The 17,032-nt window shown below is 38.5% G+C and overlaps 1 long non-coding RNA gene across 1 annotated transcript; it reads left to right on the forward strand.

The window, feature by feature from the left end:
• The first annotated feature begins 5,376 nt into the window (after nt 1-5,376).
• LOC103279983 (uncharacterized) lies at nt 5,377-14,739 on the forward strand. Its single transcript, XR_507084.3, has 3 exons — nt 5,377-5,609; nt 12,090-12,258; nt 14,632-14,739. It is a non-coding gene; the product is annotated as an uncharacterized LOC103279983 (long non-coding RNA).
• Nucleotides 14,740-17,032: the final 2,293 nt, after the last annotated feature.

The raw sequence follows: 17,032 nt of genomic DNA on the forward strand, positions 1-17,032 counted from the left end.
ATTTATTCCTGACTTTTTCTGGGTTGCTGGTCTATTCTGAGACAAATAGCTGGGTTATTTGTCTCAGAATAGGCTTATGGGGGTTTTTTTTCTATGAAGAAACTGAGTAGTGTGATAAGGCGGCTATTTTTCAGATTAATTACGTGTGAAAGAATCTGGAGGTGTTGGTTCCAGTTGATGCCAAAATCCATATTGTGTGAGAGGACTGGTAATGTATTTCAGGTGACATCTGTTTTGTCACTTGCTTCAGGAGCTATAAACTCATCTGTTTCTGTTTCAGGCCATGGCATGAAGTTCTGAAAGCCCTGATGGACCATTCTTTGGGCCCGAGGGGAGTGTATCTGCAGAGAGAGAGAAGCACTGTATCACTGAAGCACAACAGAGAAAGGAAATGACTCAGTCATCAAAAGGCCCTCCTTCCTCAGGGAACCATCCCTAATCAGTATTAGCCCCTTATAATAATACTATTTCAGAAGCACAGTGAACCAGAGCACTGTGTAGCCATGTAAACTGCTTCCTGGATTTGCCAAACAAAACAACACTCAGCAATTAATAGAAATTCACTATTAGCTCTACTTTGATAAAGCAGCACATAGTTTGCACGCTAATCATACAGTCTTTATGTTTGCAAAAGACGTGGTTACCTTCTCTGCCTATTTCTTTCTTGTTTGGCTTACGTTTTGGCCATGCGAGAATAAAAATAGAGTTGCTTGCATTTTATTTGGCTTCAAACGCCATGGCTATGGATATTGTCCTTGTTACCCTTGCAAGAGCTATTACAAAGCTTCCTCGTGGGATTTTCCTGATTAGTCACCGCTTTGGTATTAAGCTTGGATAGTTTGTAGTGCATGCCAAGGATCTAGAAAAAGCTCTACCTTTTTGTGTTTGATAATGAAATGGGGCAGTGCCAAAAGTTAGAAATAAACACTGCAGAAAAAGGCCACAAGCACACCACAGCTCAGGGACTAGGAATATTACTAAAACATGAGCCTTTATAATTAACTATGATTAGACACAGAAACAGATGTGCAGCGCCTCCTGAACACATGAGCTGTTTATTCTTCTTTAGCATAGTAGAAAGAAACCTCAGCTACTGTTTTACTGCTCCTTGATTTTATTTTCACCTTTTTCTCCTCTTCCCCCAAATCAACAATGGCTGCTTCTGAAGAAGATGAAACTTCTTACATCACACTAACCTTTTCACAGCTTATAATAGCTGAAAGTCCTAGGCCAATCAGACTCAAGGATATGTCAAACTGAACCAAAGTAATAACAGAATGATTTATTGATAAATAAAGATGTAAAAAATACACAGCAATAAAACCTAAAGCAAAGGCAAAGATTGCTTCTGTTGCTTCACCTAATCAAACTTGTCCATCATCACAACTGCCATTTGCTGGAATGTACTGTATATAATTAAATGTCACTTCATGAACTTACTTCTTTGGGCTAAATGATGGCCAAATGACCCCCCCCCCCAGGACTAGACTACTAAGTTGATTGCTGGTTATCTTTATGATCTCTTGTTTTTAAAACTGCTGACAAACTAGGAAGTGCCCAAATGAATGATCTTAAAGAAACGTGCTCACAGGCAGTCCAAGCCACACAAAAGTGGGACAAATGCAGCAAAAGTCCATAATGTAGGGGCCATAATTCAACACCACTTTGCATTCTTTCCTACCAAGTCACGTTTTATTTGCTACAATTCACTGGTTATCAAAACAAGTAGTCAGCAGATGTGAACAGCTATCATCACTTTCTTTACTTGCTACTGTTTCACTAAGCTGGGTAGTGGACTCTGCTCCTATCACAGAGAAACAACTGCTTGTGAGTAGGAGACAAGGCAGCTGTGAACTGTCATCATTGATGCCTGTTTAAATAGCCTTCTGCTTTAATTGCCTATTATTGCCCTTATAAGCCATTTTGGGAGCCTGGTGGGTTGAAAAACAGGCCTTTAAAATCTGACAAAAATTAATAAAAAGCACTGTTCTTCATGTAAACAGTTTTAAAGGTTTACTATTACAGTTGGTACTCAATCTTGTCTGATCTTGGACACTAAGCAGGGTCAGCCTTGGTTAGTCCTTGAATGGGCCAATGAATGCCAGGTGCATACTGTAGGCTATTTCTTCAAACGAAGAAACTAGCAAAACCACCTCTGAGTATTCCTTGCCTAAGAAAACCATATGAAATGATATAAATTAAGAGGTGACTTGAAGGGAAGTACACATTATAGTTTACTATAAGTTACTCCCAGAATAGCATATCAGATCTGCACACATTATAATTTTGGGACTAAAGCAGTGGTTCCCAACGTTTGGGGCTCCAGGTATTTTGGACTTCAGCACCCACACTTCCTAACAGCTGGTAAACTGGCTGGGATTAATGGGAGTTGAAGTCCAAAATACCTGGAGCCCCAAAGGTTGAGAATCACTAGATTAAGGAAAGCATAGTCAAATGTTTATGTATTTCAGATACCGAAGGAATATTTTTGTTTTTTCTTTTTAATAATAATAATAATAATAATATTTTGTTAGTTGTTTTGCATAAAATGGTGAAAGACAAAAACATAAATTTTAAAGAATAAAGGCGTATAACAAAATTAAAATAGAATACAAGAAAAAGACACAAATCTCTAATACCAAATATAAACTAATAAAGGAAAAGGTAAGAAGAGAAAACAATCATGATAAACATCCGATCATAGAATGCACCTCTTAGCCACCGTGAGATCTTACAAACAAAGAAAAGGAGAGAAAAAGCAAAGGAGAAAAGGAAAAAAGAGAAAAAAGAGAAAGGATACAAAAAAAAACCCCAAAAAGAAGAAATAATAATAATAATAATAATAATAATAATAATAATAATAATAATAATAATAATAATCTGACTTCCATTTATTTGGAAGGTGGATTTGATAAACTTCATTTTGCAATCTGTTATTCTTTTGTCATTGTTGTCTCTGTTTTTTATGATCCGGGGAAGTTCTATTTCTTAAACACTTTCCGAACTATTCTTAAAGTATTATTTTAATTTTCTCACTTTTTAGGTAATTTAATATCGGCTTCCAATGAGTCTGTTTCCTTAATTTATATGATTAGCGAGGGAGTAGGAAAGACTATCCTTATTCCTAATCTCTCAAATCTTATTATTCCAGGTAAGAATAATAACCCGGGCTGTGGCGCAGGCGGGAGAGCAAGCCAGTGCAATTAACTGCAATGAATTACTCTGACCAGGAGGTCATGAGTTCGAGCCCCGCTCGGAGCCTATGTTTGTTTGTCTTTGTTCTATGTTAAAAGGCATTAAATGTTTGCCTATATGTGTAATGTGATCCGCCCTGAGTCCCCTTTGGGGTGAGAAGGGCGGAATATAAATGCTGTAAATAAATAAATAAGAATGTCCAGCACATTCCTTATAGAAAAAGACAATAAAACAGTAATTTGATACAAATTGTACAATGTCTTCCATTTTTCCAAGGCCACTAAAATAAAAAACATTAACTGACAGGAATGTAGCATATGAGAGAGCTCAAGTTTCCTACAGTATGCAGTGCAGACCACAAAAGATGTCTATGCAAGACACACAATGGGGTCTCTTCAAGTACTCTACCTATTAGCATATACCAAATATACATTTTCAAAACCTTCTCCATTGCTTACATATTTATTAAAAAAGACAGGAGACTTTTGCTGAATTCTGTGCAATACAGTGTGTGATCTCCCACATTTTATCACATGAGTATAAACAACAGTAGAAAAAACACTGCTTAGAAGTGCAAAGGTGGCACAAGAAATACTAAAAGACAACTGAATCGGAAGATAGCCATACTTGTAATTATATGAGTTAGTGTATTATCTGCAGCACAATGATAATGACACAACAGTTGTCCCTCCTCCCATACATCCTGTCATCCCAGGATAAGAAAAGAGCAAAGGAAGGGGAAAAACTGCGTGGTCAAACTGGGAGTTGTAATTCTATCAACCAACATGGTGTTATCAATTGTAACATACAGAGGACACTTACCATAAGAAGAGGAGTTTCTAAAGTGATTGTAACTGCAATGGAATATAAAATAACACCGTCATGGTGTTGTCATGCTTGAACAGAGTCCAGTGGAACATAGCCAGGAAGGAAGAGAGACGAACTATTTCAAATAATATGTTCCATACCTAACTTTCATCCTCTAGTCTCGATTTATGTAACTTGGGGCCCTCTCTGACAAAAGGGCAAATATCTCACAAAACTACAAAACCTAGAATTCCATAGCATTGAGCCATGGCAGTTAATATAAAACTGTAACCAAATGTCTACAATTTTGATTTTGTTGATCATTTTCAAACCTATTTACTATTAATACAATTTGGCAGTGAATAAATATGTCCTACTTTAAACTCAAAGGGGAAAATGAAAATATGTTAACAAAAAATGTTAAAAAAATTCCAAAAGACCTGGTTTAAGAGTGAACCACTCCTTAGCCAGGCAGGTTAACAAGGAGAGGAGGAGAGGAGAGGACTTCATACTAATTTGATTAGTCACATTCAGCAAGAAAAAAGCTGTTTGTCTTTGATATTTAAAAGAACAGTATCAGCATCTTTAAAACACGCAAGGCTCTAGTAGAAAAGATGCTTTGACTTTCAAAATATGAATAATAGCATTTCGATTCATATCAGTTTCATATCAGTTTTAAAGGACTGTGTAAAATTTTGGATGAAAAATACAGATGCAGTGAGATGGTAACATAATAGGAACAATAACAGCTGTGTATTTTATGTTAGCTCCTTATTCTATTCTTGATCATCATGCAGATATAAAGCCACACATCTGTCTTACAACAGATGCAAGATATGGTTTTCTTGCCGTTAACATGAAAATGGAGAGAAAAGTAGCTGTGCAGAAAACAAGAATTTAACAAGCTCTGTTATCAAGATGATGTATAGCTCAGATGATAACACTCAAGCAAAAACTATGACTCTTGCAAAACAAATTCCAATTTAGGTCCACACCTGCCTCTAGTGGTCAACAGGGATATTATTATCCCCTTACACCTGAATCCACAAACCTTGGCCCTTGGAGATGGAAGAGGCTTTAATTGTAGGCCCCTACCCTCAGTAGCACTCCAGATCTCAGCAGACAAGGCAAATCAGCTTAAATCTACTTTTTCCTGTCTGAATGTGGGTGCAGCAGAATTGTGTAAGTGGGTGGTTGGGAGAGGGTATACATATGTACATGTGTGGCTCCTGTATTGGCATAAGATAATGTGCATCTCTACCGCACATAATGCAAAATCATGGCATTGAAATGGTTCGGCACAATCCAAAAAACCCCACAACACTTTAACACAGGGATTGGTAGGACATCACATTAGAGTTATAAAGCAAGTGATCCCATTTCCCTATTGTGTGGCTACCGCCTGCAGAATTCTGGGAAATGTAGTTTAGGGAAGCTGAGGACCTTTCCAGCTGAGAATTCCAAAGGCTCCACCCTAAACTATGTTTCCCAGAATTCTACAGGAGGCAGCCACATGTCAGGGAAGTGGGAGGACCCGATTTAAAGTGCTGATGTTAAACTTTTCCTCGCAATCCCTTTTGGCCCAAGAAATATGTACATGTCCCCAGGTATGTAGGTATATAAAATAGGTATAAAACTCAAATATTTACTGATAAAAAGTCACCATTTGTGAGGCTTGTTAAACAGGCTGACTTTCCTTTTTATGGAGTACAGCTGAAGCCTCAGTACAGTCTACTGTAAATACTGCATGTTGTTGCTAACAAATTTCTGTAAACGTTTAAAACATCCATTAGATGATGTTCAGAAAACGTTTACTGTTGCCAAATTTTTCGGGTCCCCAACATTGAGCTAATGGGACCCTATTTATGTGTTCTGTAAGCCGCTCTGAGTCCCCTTCAGGGTCAGAAGGGCAGGGTATAAATACTTTAAATAAATAAATAAATTTGGGGGCCAGGACCCACAGTTTAAGAAGCAGTGCTTTAGGGCGTAACTTAAACATGAAGCAAACTCCAGTTTAGAATAATCTCTTAGTATACTAAAACAAAAAAGCTGGAAGATGAGTTGCAGCTCCAAAGTCAGGAATGGCTAGGCAGGGTAATCGAAGAAACAGTCCAAGTCAAAACACACAAGAAGGCAGATTAGTGAGTCAGTCTGAGTCAGTAACAGTAAAGGCAGTCCAAAAAAGCAGAGCTAGTCAGAGCAAAGATTCCTCAGCAGCTGATACAGCTGCGGATGAAAGGAACTGGATAGTAGCCCCTCCCACTGGCTATATATATACTCTATGGGGAGATTGGGCGGGACTACTGTCTTGAGGTGTCAAAAAGATTTCTAGAAGATTCTGAAGCTGTCTGTGCAGGTGCAGAAAATACCATATGTGCGAATTTCACAGATGATCACGATGGAGAAGCTAATTTACAAAGTCTGTAAAATCGCAATATAATGTGGTGGCACATACAGAATGACTGATGTGAAACTTAATAGCAATTTTGCTTTACAAGTTAAATAGTACACTATAAAGCCCAAATTCCCAGCACATTAAAGTAAAGTCAACTAGCATTTTTAGAAACTGATCTATAAGGAAACCATGGGGAGTTTGCACAGTTAGAGGAGTTGGCCAGGTTTTTCTGATGACTCTTTCATCCAACATCTTCCTATCAGACAAGTAATAGCGACACTCTTTCAGTTTGTTAGAGACACTCTAATATATTGGAAATAAAATAAAATGTCTTCTTGCCACCAAGGAATGAGGGGAACATTTTGGAAGATGGAAGCAGCAGATGGAAAAAGGTTATTTTGTTCACTACTTCTTTACAACAATCCAGGGAAGCAGGTTTTAAAACACGAGCACTGTGACAATTCCTGAGGCAGAGAGAGAGAGCGTGTGACTGGCCTAAGGTCGCCCAATGGGTTTCTGTGGCCAAGCAGAAATTCAAACCCTTGTCTCCAAAACTGTAGTCCAACACTAAAACCACTACACAACGCTGTCTCTCCAAAAGTTCATCTTTAGCCACATTGAACTACGACACAGGAAACACAAATAATTTTAACTATTTTTTAGTTTTATCATTTAAACACTGGCACCACCTGGAGGCCACCAAAATATAAGAATATGGATAGATTGAGAGTTTTATTTTATTTTTCATTAATAAGAGACAACAGTGCCCCATGACTCGAACTAAGCATGAATTTTGGTAGTCCAATTCAAACTTGTCATTTAGGCATCCTTCGCATGTTGATGTGACATTGCCTCATCCCATACATAAAATCTCACAATCCACAAAGAAGTTTGTTTATAGTCTACGTTCCCGAAAGTCACCCACCTTTGCTACTTTTGCTTTCTGTTATATCCTAAGAGTTCCTGTTTGTTATTTTGTATCTTTAAAATCATTAATACAGCACTATCCTGTCAATGCCTACGATGAGGAGATCAAAGATTTGGGGGATCTCTCTGGAAAGAGAGATCTGTGCCAGACCCAAAAAGAGGGTTGTGAGAAGCAATATAAAGATTTCCCTATTCCCAATAAAAGGCTCACTAAGTTTGAAGCAAAGGTCACCGAGTTTATTCTGGTCCAGCTGGAGCAGGATGATGGCAGCAATTCTGGTACTTCCTGGTAGAGCGCTCTGCACCTGCTAGTCACTTGGATTTTTTGTCTTTGCCAGTCTTGATCTGCTAATAGCTAGGAAAATGCCAAGTGAGCAGTTGTGGGTAGTAGTAAACAAATTCTTGAAGAATCCAAGAGAACAATCAGCATGCCCAGATGGATTCAGGTTTGGTTCACTATTCACTAACTGGAGCATCTGTTATAATGCTTTTTTTAAAGGTATGATATAGCTGTACATACACTTTATATCATCTGGATGTGTCACCCAACTATGACATTGGTATTAATGATAAATGAAATAAGTATTAGGATGCACTTCCATCAGACCTATATATTAGGTACTTTAAGGGTACAGTCTTCGATTACTTGAAATTATTATTCAACAGTTCGTTGTGGAATTGTTATCATTTTTGTTAAATTTTGTTAAATGGTGATCACTGAACTGCATCTCTTTATTATAATATCTAAAAATAATTATTTTTTCTAAAATTAAAATAAAGTCCAAGAATGCTGGTAGATTTGATGCAAATTTTAATTGCAAAATCTAACATGATTATAATTTTTAGCATGCTGGAGATAGAATTCAAAGCTTTGTTTAAAATAAACTCTGTGATAGCCCAGTATTCCTTACTGAACTTTGGAACAAAGAACAAATTATTATCACTACTCATTCCAAGACTTTGAAGTGTTTGATACTTGGTTAAATGAGGGATATCCCCATTCTTCTATTTTACATTCTTGAAAGATAAAAATTCAGATGACAAACAGATGATATACAGCCATTTCTGTTAGTTGCCAATGACTATTCTGAAGCATAGTCATTGTCAGCTCTGCTAGTAGACCCTTGCACAAGGCCCAATAGTCTCTCAGAAATTTAAATTAGTCTGTTTGAATAGACAGGAAACTATTTTTCTCAGAGGTATCTTGCCCTCTAGTGGTAAGAAAGCAGACTTGTATTTTGTACACCTTTCCTTTCACAACCTCATCAGATGAGCAAAATTGCCCATTGTATGAGGCTCCTGGAACAGAGCCCACTGGCTTTTAACCCATAACGTAGATCTACTTTCAGACTCCATGCCAAGTGAAGTGGGAGTGTCATAAACTGCTGTGGCAGCAACACAGAAAGCTTTCTGAGTTGCATAGGCAACAACAGGGGGAAGCCTGGCGGTGGACACTTCCCCCTGTGGGATGGGGTGATGGGGAAGCCCGGTGATGTGAGGCATGGGATGACAAGTTTTGTAGTAAGTGATTTCTATTATGTTTTCTATCTGATGAAAATTTCAGTGAAAGTCCTAAATGGGAATGCTCCAATTGGCATATTTTTCAATGTATGCCTGCCCAAGGACTGAAATCTGCTGGAGGGGCCCTTCTCTGTGTCCCACCAGTGGGGGCAATTGGACATGTAGTCCACTCACAGCAGAATGTTCTTCTCATAGTGGCCCAACTGGCACCAGCACTGGCACCAGGCCTGAAACAAATAAAAACAAGGCATTTTAACTAAAATCGTAAGAACGAAATATTCCCATTTTAAATTATTTGTTTCACAGATCATGTGATAAGGCACACTTGAAGGATTCTGTCTCCAAGCTGTCACAGTTCCAACCTTTGGGATCCTATCACTCAGCTTGCCCCTTAAGATCCCTCCTCAAACTGAATGAAAACAGCCAGACACATTTATAACAAAAAACAATAAGGACGTTTATTAAGACACATTAGAAAACACATTAACCCCTGAACTATTTAATCATTCACCAAAACCTTACTCAATTCTTCCTCCTGTTTTGTTTCTCTTTAAACTTTTTCCTGTCTCTATGCCATCTTTTCCCTATCTCTTTAGGTCATTTTACTATCTTCAGGCAACCTTTCTTCTATCTGCCTTCTGTCTGAGACAAGTCTTAATGTTATGCTGCTTTTCCTCCCTTGCTTCATAGCATTCCCTGAGTTATGACTGGCTGAGACCAACCAGGCTTTCCCAGCTCCTCTTTTCACACATGCTTTCTGAAATGACCAAGTTGAAGGATTTTAACACTATTACTTGTGCCTTCCTTCTGTCCCGGGCATTCCTTAACTCTCATGACATAATTGTCTTTGCTTGAGCCATCCTGCACAGAATCAAGTCAGCATATAATTGCTGTCACGACCCAGGCTGCAGAGCACCAATAACCATACACAGAGGCCAGAATCTATCTAACATCTTTATTAAGGAAATATATAAAGTCAATAAAAATAAGTGTAGAATGTAGTTCAGAAGAAGACCTTTCAGGAAAGGTCAATTATAGTCCAGGAAAACAATGTCCAATATAAAATATTAAGGTCCAAAGTTGTAATCCAATAACCGAAACACTCACTTTGCCAAGCAAAGTGAGGGGAGATGACAAGGTTCTTAGTCCAAGGAACTTGAGGCAAGGCTAGGAAGTAAACTTGATTCTTGGAACACAAGGCTTGATACAAGGCAGCAAGGAACGAGGAACAGGGACAAAATCCGTGGTAAAATACTTGGCAAGGTCCTGGAAAAACAAGGCTGAGTCCTAGGAAGCAAGGCAAGGTCCGTGGAGGTAAACAAGGCTTGGAACGTGAACGAAGGCTTGGAAACAGGAACGAGGCTTGGAAACGGGAATAGCGCTGTCCACACACAGCCTACTCCAGTAGCTGACGAATTGACTCCGCAAAATTCCTTCGGGGCAAGGAACCTAAATAGGATCTCGTTTTCCCACCAAAGAACACTTCTCTGGGGAATCAGAACCGAAAGTCAATCTCTGTGTCCAGATGCATGACTCCCTAGAATTTCTCATGGAAGCAGTCTTAATCAGCTGAATGCCTGGCTGCGATTCTCAGGCTTCTGCGATTAGCCTGCTGAACTCCTTTTTGTTGTTGATAATAACTACGGCGAGAAAATGGGGGAGATTCTGACTCAGGGCTTGTTTGGCAGATTTCTGGAAGGCAAACCTCTTGCAGGTGCAAGGGCTCCAATTCAGGCTGGGAAAGTTCCAATTCTGGCTGAAATGGTGGAAAACCCAAGTTTTCCTCTTCATCTGTGACCACAGCGCTAGGAACGGGACTACATGGCCCATGAGTCATCACAATTGCTGCCCTCCCGACTTCGAGCTGGATGAGATCCTACTTTCCAACTGTGTTGCTTCAGTCACAACATGACACAACCAATGCATTACACTGCACAGGACACAACAATGAATTTCAATGGCAAACATTTGGGATAATTTTTTTCTCTGCTGGTTTCTCCTCTATTAAAATCTCAGGGGTGCTGTTTAATAAGCTTGAGGTGACAATGCTACAAAATGCCTACTTCATAGGTCTAATGCTCTGGGAACTCAGCACAAAAACATGCCTTTTGAATGCTAAAATATAATGTACGCTGGGGTGAGGGTTATTCTAGAAACAAGAAATTGAATCAATTTACTAGCTATCTCAACAGAGCCTTGTGTAATACAAACCTCCAGATTGTTTATATGGATGATTTTAGAATGAAAACATGAAGATATGTGTCTGCTTATTTTTATTTAGGCCAACTAATAAGTCAAGAGGTTTCATTTATATTTCTGGTGTCCCAGCCATATCTACATCTATGAAAGTTTTTTTCCCTATCAACTTATGAATTGAAAATATTTCAGTGTGATTACTGGAGTTGTGGAGATTTTCAAGGAAGTATATGACTAAACCCTCCCATCCCAAAATCTCCATCAACATAACATTAAATGCTAAGTTTAGCTTTTCAGCAGAAAAACAGTCCAGAGAATTAGGTGACCCAATTCCAAAATTCTGGCAGCTCCAAAACCCGAAGATAAATTAAAGCTGAGCACAGGCAGTGGACAGTAATAACAAATGCCCTTATTGTTTTAGAGGCGATTAATAGCTGGCACATCTCAAAGTCTGTCTGTGAGAGTATTTTTGTGGGACTTCATCCACAAAACCTGATAGTATTATATACAATAATTAATTATTTGAAAACCACAAAAACCACTTATTGCATTTTCTCTGAAGTCTCTATGAATAGCTTTTAGGGTTTTTTTTTAGAGGCTAGGTTTAGTCTTTTTTTGGCCTCTGCATTACACTGCTAATGTGCTCACAGAGTGAATTACGTACATCAAATGTACATCAAGTGTTAAAAATCAGGCTAGAAACATATATTCATAAATTGGGAGAAATAATTTAAAAGCATTTTATTGTTATAAACTTATGTATAAACTGTATCAATGTTCAAATACAAACATTTTTGAGAGGGCTCATTTAAAAAAGGAACAGTGTCAGGACTCAACAGCTACTTGGTGTGCAAGATGGAATAGATCAGAGGTCACAGATTAGCTTTTGGATTACGACTTTTTATGCTTCTTGCTCCATAAGAATATATAAATGTATTTAAATAATTCATAACTAATTATTTTCCCATCTGCTTCAAGGGAACGTGTGGACTGTTTCTAAAATGCTTGTCTTTAGAAATTAAAAAGAACAAATGTGTGTGCATTCCAGATGGAACCTCAGCATTCCTTATAACTGGCCATCCTGATTGGGAGGAAGTCCTCAAAATCTAGAGAGCATCAAGTTGGAAATCTCTGATCTAGGACATTGGGAAGTTGTAAAAAAATTTAACCTACACCTAAAAATCCCAAAGGCACCAGACTCTGTGTCATTTTGGAAGGTAAGCAAGGTCAATCTTGTTAGTACAGTAGAGCCTCACTTATCCAACATAAACGGGCCAGCAGAACGTTAGATAAGCGAAAATGTTGGATAATAAGGAAAAGCCTATTAAATGTCAAATTACATTATGATTTTACAAATTAAGCACCAAAAATATGTTTTACAACAAATCGACAGAAAAAGCAGTCCAAAATACGGTAACGTTATGTAGTAATTACTGTATTTATGAATTTAGCACTGAAACATGACAATATATTGAAAACTACAAAAACATTGCCTACTAACAAATTGACTACAAATAAAGAGAGAATTTCATAAAATGAACTTACAGTAGCAACATTGTCTCAAATTAAATCCATAAAAAGTTCAATCTTTGCTGCCTAGAGAAACAGCTGTGGATCGGGGTGGGAGGAAAATTGCGTTGGATAACCCAGAACGTTGGATAAGCAAGTGTTGGATAAGTGAAAATCTACTGTACTTAGGTGGGATGCTGTCAAAGAATACTGGGGCGTGTGTGTGCGGCTTCGCCTTTGTCACCTGTTGATTTATGGCAACGCTGTGGATTTCATAGGTTTTCTTACAAAATGAATATTCAGATATTGTTTGAACAATTTTGTCTTCTGAACTACAACCTAAAGCATCAGTCATTTTTAGTAGTCTTCCACCCACATAAAAAGTCTCGCTCTCTCTCTCTCTGTCTGTATATATATATATATATATATCACACACACACACACACACATGTATCACCCTCTTAACAATTGTATTGTGAATTCTGTCAATACTTTTCGTACTGTGGTCAACACAAAATCAAAAGAAACATAGTAAATGCCCTACTGTCCCATTTTCTAGTTGAAATAAATACCAAATACAAGGTGTTATAATAAAACTCACTCTGTCATTGCTTTTGAGGTTAATTACACAAATTAAAACAGTCTTCAACAATTGCAGGAGATTGTTCTTAGGCAAAGGTTTCCCACTTCTCACATTATACAACACACAAGGAAACCTGTTCAAGTTTGCACAATGGTGAATAAAACAAGATTCCATCGTGTGATAGTTCAGAAATGTGTGAGCCAAAATGCCACATTAGCTTTTTACTCATACTGTTTTAAGAGATACATCTGCTGAACATGATCATATCTGTTCCAGCAATTTCAGTAAAATGCTTACTATTTCACAATTTTCTCAAAGTACTGCTCTTTTTGGTTTCCAAAATGTTTCATCATGTGGAAGGAAAATGCAAATATGTAACCAGGCCCAAGATAAGCAAATGAGTATAAACAAACACACAAAAGTGAGACTTTACTGTTATGCTCTCATCTGATTGCACAAGGCTTTACAGATGTCAACAGTAATAATGTTCTTCTGCAATGGGAAAGCAGATGGCCTTTCATGTTGATTCTGCAAGGAAGGTACTGGTCAGTTTTTCCAGCTACATGTCTTTTCATTTATCACGGTTTTCTCTTCACGGTGATAGCCATCAGAATAGGGTTTTGTTTTTGTTTTTTGCATCATTAATATGGAATCTCTGTATAATTGAAAAGAAGTCCTAAATTGTTAACACAAGAGAAGTTGGTCATGACTTCATAAATCATAAACTATAAAGGATTGAATATTGAAACCTTATATAAGCTAATTTTGATATTGCAATCCATTGGAAATGCAGCTGCTGGTACTCAAACATAGCTCTCTTTACATAGGCAAAAAGAAAAAACAGTGCTCACTTTGTATTGACTTCTATCTTGACACATGCCACACTTTAAAGAGTATTGCTTTTTACCCACCATTCTAGCCAAAGGTCTTGTTTTGGGTTTTTTTTCAGGTATAGACAGACTCCATATTTCCATGAATATACATAATTTCTATTAGTTACCTATTCATTTCCAAGATCAGTTCAGTGGAGCACTGCTAACTAATAAAGTATACTTAACACATGATTAAGAAACTTTGGATACCATCTTCTCACTTTCTTTGCCTTAAGGGTCTGCTCTGTAGATTGTCATCATTAGAAATTTAGTGAAAAGAAGGGCCTTTGTGATGATGGCATAAAAATTATGGAATGGCTTTGCTAGGTCACTCTGTTGTGGTCTCCTCTCTTCTCACGTTTGATGGATACTCTTAACTCCCAACTTTTTATTAACCAGTAATTTTGCTACTACGTGAAATGCTTAAAGTGTTTAATATGCTATTGCTGTAGTTTAATAAATACACATTTAGTCTACATTTTGTACACTAGTATACATTTTGACCTCATCCTGATTTTCCCATACTTTTTACAGTTTAAGATTGTTGGATTATTGAGGATAAAGAAATTATGAATTTATTAAATTAGATACCACTTCTCACTAACAGAAAACCTTTTCTACCCAAGGTGGAGGAACCAGAACTTATTAAATACAAGAATCAGTGGCATAAAACTTCATTTACAAGAGTATATGAAGATGGCATTACATCACCAAATATATGTTGCGATCATCTTTAATAACTAACTTTTGTTCATGCATCCAGCAAATGTGTGAATTAGTAAAACAGAGGCAGCTCCACATCTTCTCCTTAAGCTACTTGTGTTTCTTCTCCCACCACTACTGATGCCTGCTAATTCTCTTCTCCTTTGGAGCAATATTAGGGTTCACAATCCACTTTCAATGTGGCTCACTTTTTTTTTTTTACCAACAGTGAGTTGTTTGGTACAATATTGTGCTCAAATGATATGTAGAGCTTGTTACAACATGCCATCATGTTGTTAGTTGCCCTGAATACCCAATGGGAGATGAGACAGGATACAAATAAAGTTGACTTGACTTGACACAGTGGTTATTTTTTTTAAGTGTCAGATATGCATTTTACCAGAGTAACGTATTTTCCATCGAATGATAACACAAAGGGAAAGCTCTTGTGAATATATGTAAGAAGAAATGCAAATTAAGTATTTCTGCTAAACTACCTGGAATAAAATGGCCTTAAAAGTCTGACTGCCTGAACCTTTTCAAAATTGTGCCACCATGTAGAAGTTTGGTTGTCATTTGACATTTTTGTCAACTGACAACCAAAGAAGCAAATTTTTGCCCACGAAAAGCAATTTTGGTTGTGTCCAAAATACCACAATTGTTATTTCAACTCCCAATAATAATATTCTCTAGTAAAATAAGACTCATGTTTTTAGAAAGGATTGAGTTTTGTAAATTAGAGAGAATTATAATTATTCTGATGTGAGTCTGAAAGTTAAACCTTAATGCCTCAGGGAACAAGATCAATAAAATATTCAAAAGGCTACAACTGAGAAAGATAGAAGCACACTTGGCACAGTAGTCAAGGAATCAGTTATTTGAATCCCACAGCCTAATGCAATACAAAGCCACAGTTGGTTCTGAGTTTCCAGTTTCTTATTCAACACAAAGCACTACCATCAGCCTAGGAAAGTCAATGAAGCTGACACACCACAACACACCAGAATAAGCTTTGGCTCATTTGAACCACACATTCCTGCCCATTTCAAGATATCCAGCATTATGTCAGGCCAAAAATTGTTTTCATACTGTGTATTATTTCAAAATGCAGTTCCTAGAGAAGGAGTGGTGCTTCACAATGAAGTAACCACATTAGGACAGATCAATGTTCTATACCTGCAGTTAAAAAACTGCCTCATATAAGAGGCCCTGTGGAAGTCATCCTTGCATAAAAAAAATCCTCCAAATAAAAATTTAAAAGAATGACTTCCACCTAAATCAGTGATAGTTTTCTTTAGTTGGCAATATATAATCTTCCCACAGTCATTACCCTTTCCATGTTAGATGATGCCATATCGGATGATTCCTTTTCTCTCCCACCAGTGGAGATGGACTGCTTCCTTAAACAAACACTCGGGTGGGGCATCATCGAGGTGGTGTGGGGGAGGAGGAAGAGCGGTCATTTGCGACACAGGGAGAAGCACAACAGAGTTTTTGCGACCCTGGAGAGGAATAGGTGTGGTAGTCTTCAGGACAGACATCCCAGCCTTAAGGTCCTGCTTTTGAATACCAGATCCATCAACGGTAAGACAGCTGTCATTCAGGATTTGATCCTGGATGAGGGGGCGGATCTGGCATGCATCACCGAGACGTGGCTGGATGAGCTGGGTGGTGTGAATCTCACCCAGCTGTGTCCACCGGGTTTCGGGGTGCATCAGCAGGCCAGGGCTGGGGGGGCGGGGAGGAGGAGTCACAGTGATCTTTCGGCAGTCCATCACCCTGATCTGATGCGCCGTTCCGCAATCCTCGAGGTTTGAGTGTGTCTACTTGAAGGTGGGAGCCCGAGACAGCTTGGGGATTCTGCTGGTGTACCGTCCACCCCGCGACCCAGCAGTCTCTCTGTCCGAGCTAGCAGAAGTGGTCTCTAATGCGGCCCTGGTCTCCCAACAACTTATAGTTTTGGGGGACTTTAACATCCACGCCAAGACCACATTGACAGGTGAGGCTCAGGATTTCATGGTTGCCATGATGACCATGGGGCTGACTCAAGTTATATCTGGGCCCACACATCAGGCGGGGCACACGCTGGACCTTGTCTTTATTGTGGACGGTGGGACAGTCAGAGTGGAAGAGCAAAACATTCTTCCATTGTCATGGTCTGACCATCATCTGATCTGTTTAAGTTTCGCCATGTCTTCTAACCTCCGCAGGGGTGGTGGACCCACTAAGATGGTCCGCCCCAGGAGGCTGATGGATCCGAATGGACTCCTGAGGTCTCTTGGGGATCTTCCTGTTCTGGAGACTGCCGATCCTGTTGATGTCCTG

The sequence above is a fragment of the Anolis carolinensis genome, chromosome 1 (genome assembly GCF_035594765.1).
Source record: "Anolis carolinensis isolate JA03-04 chromosome 1, rAnoCar3.1.pri, whole genome shotgun sequence".
Classification (NCBI taxonomy): domain Eukaryota; kingdom Metazoa; phylum Chordata; class Lepidosauria; order Squamata; family Dactyloidae; genus Anolis; species Anolis carolinensis.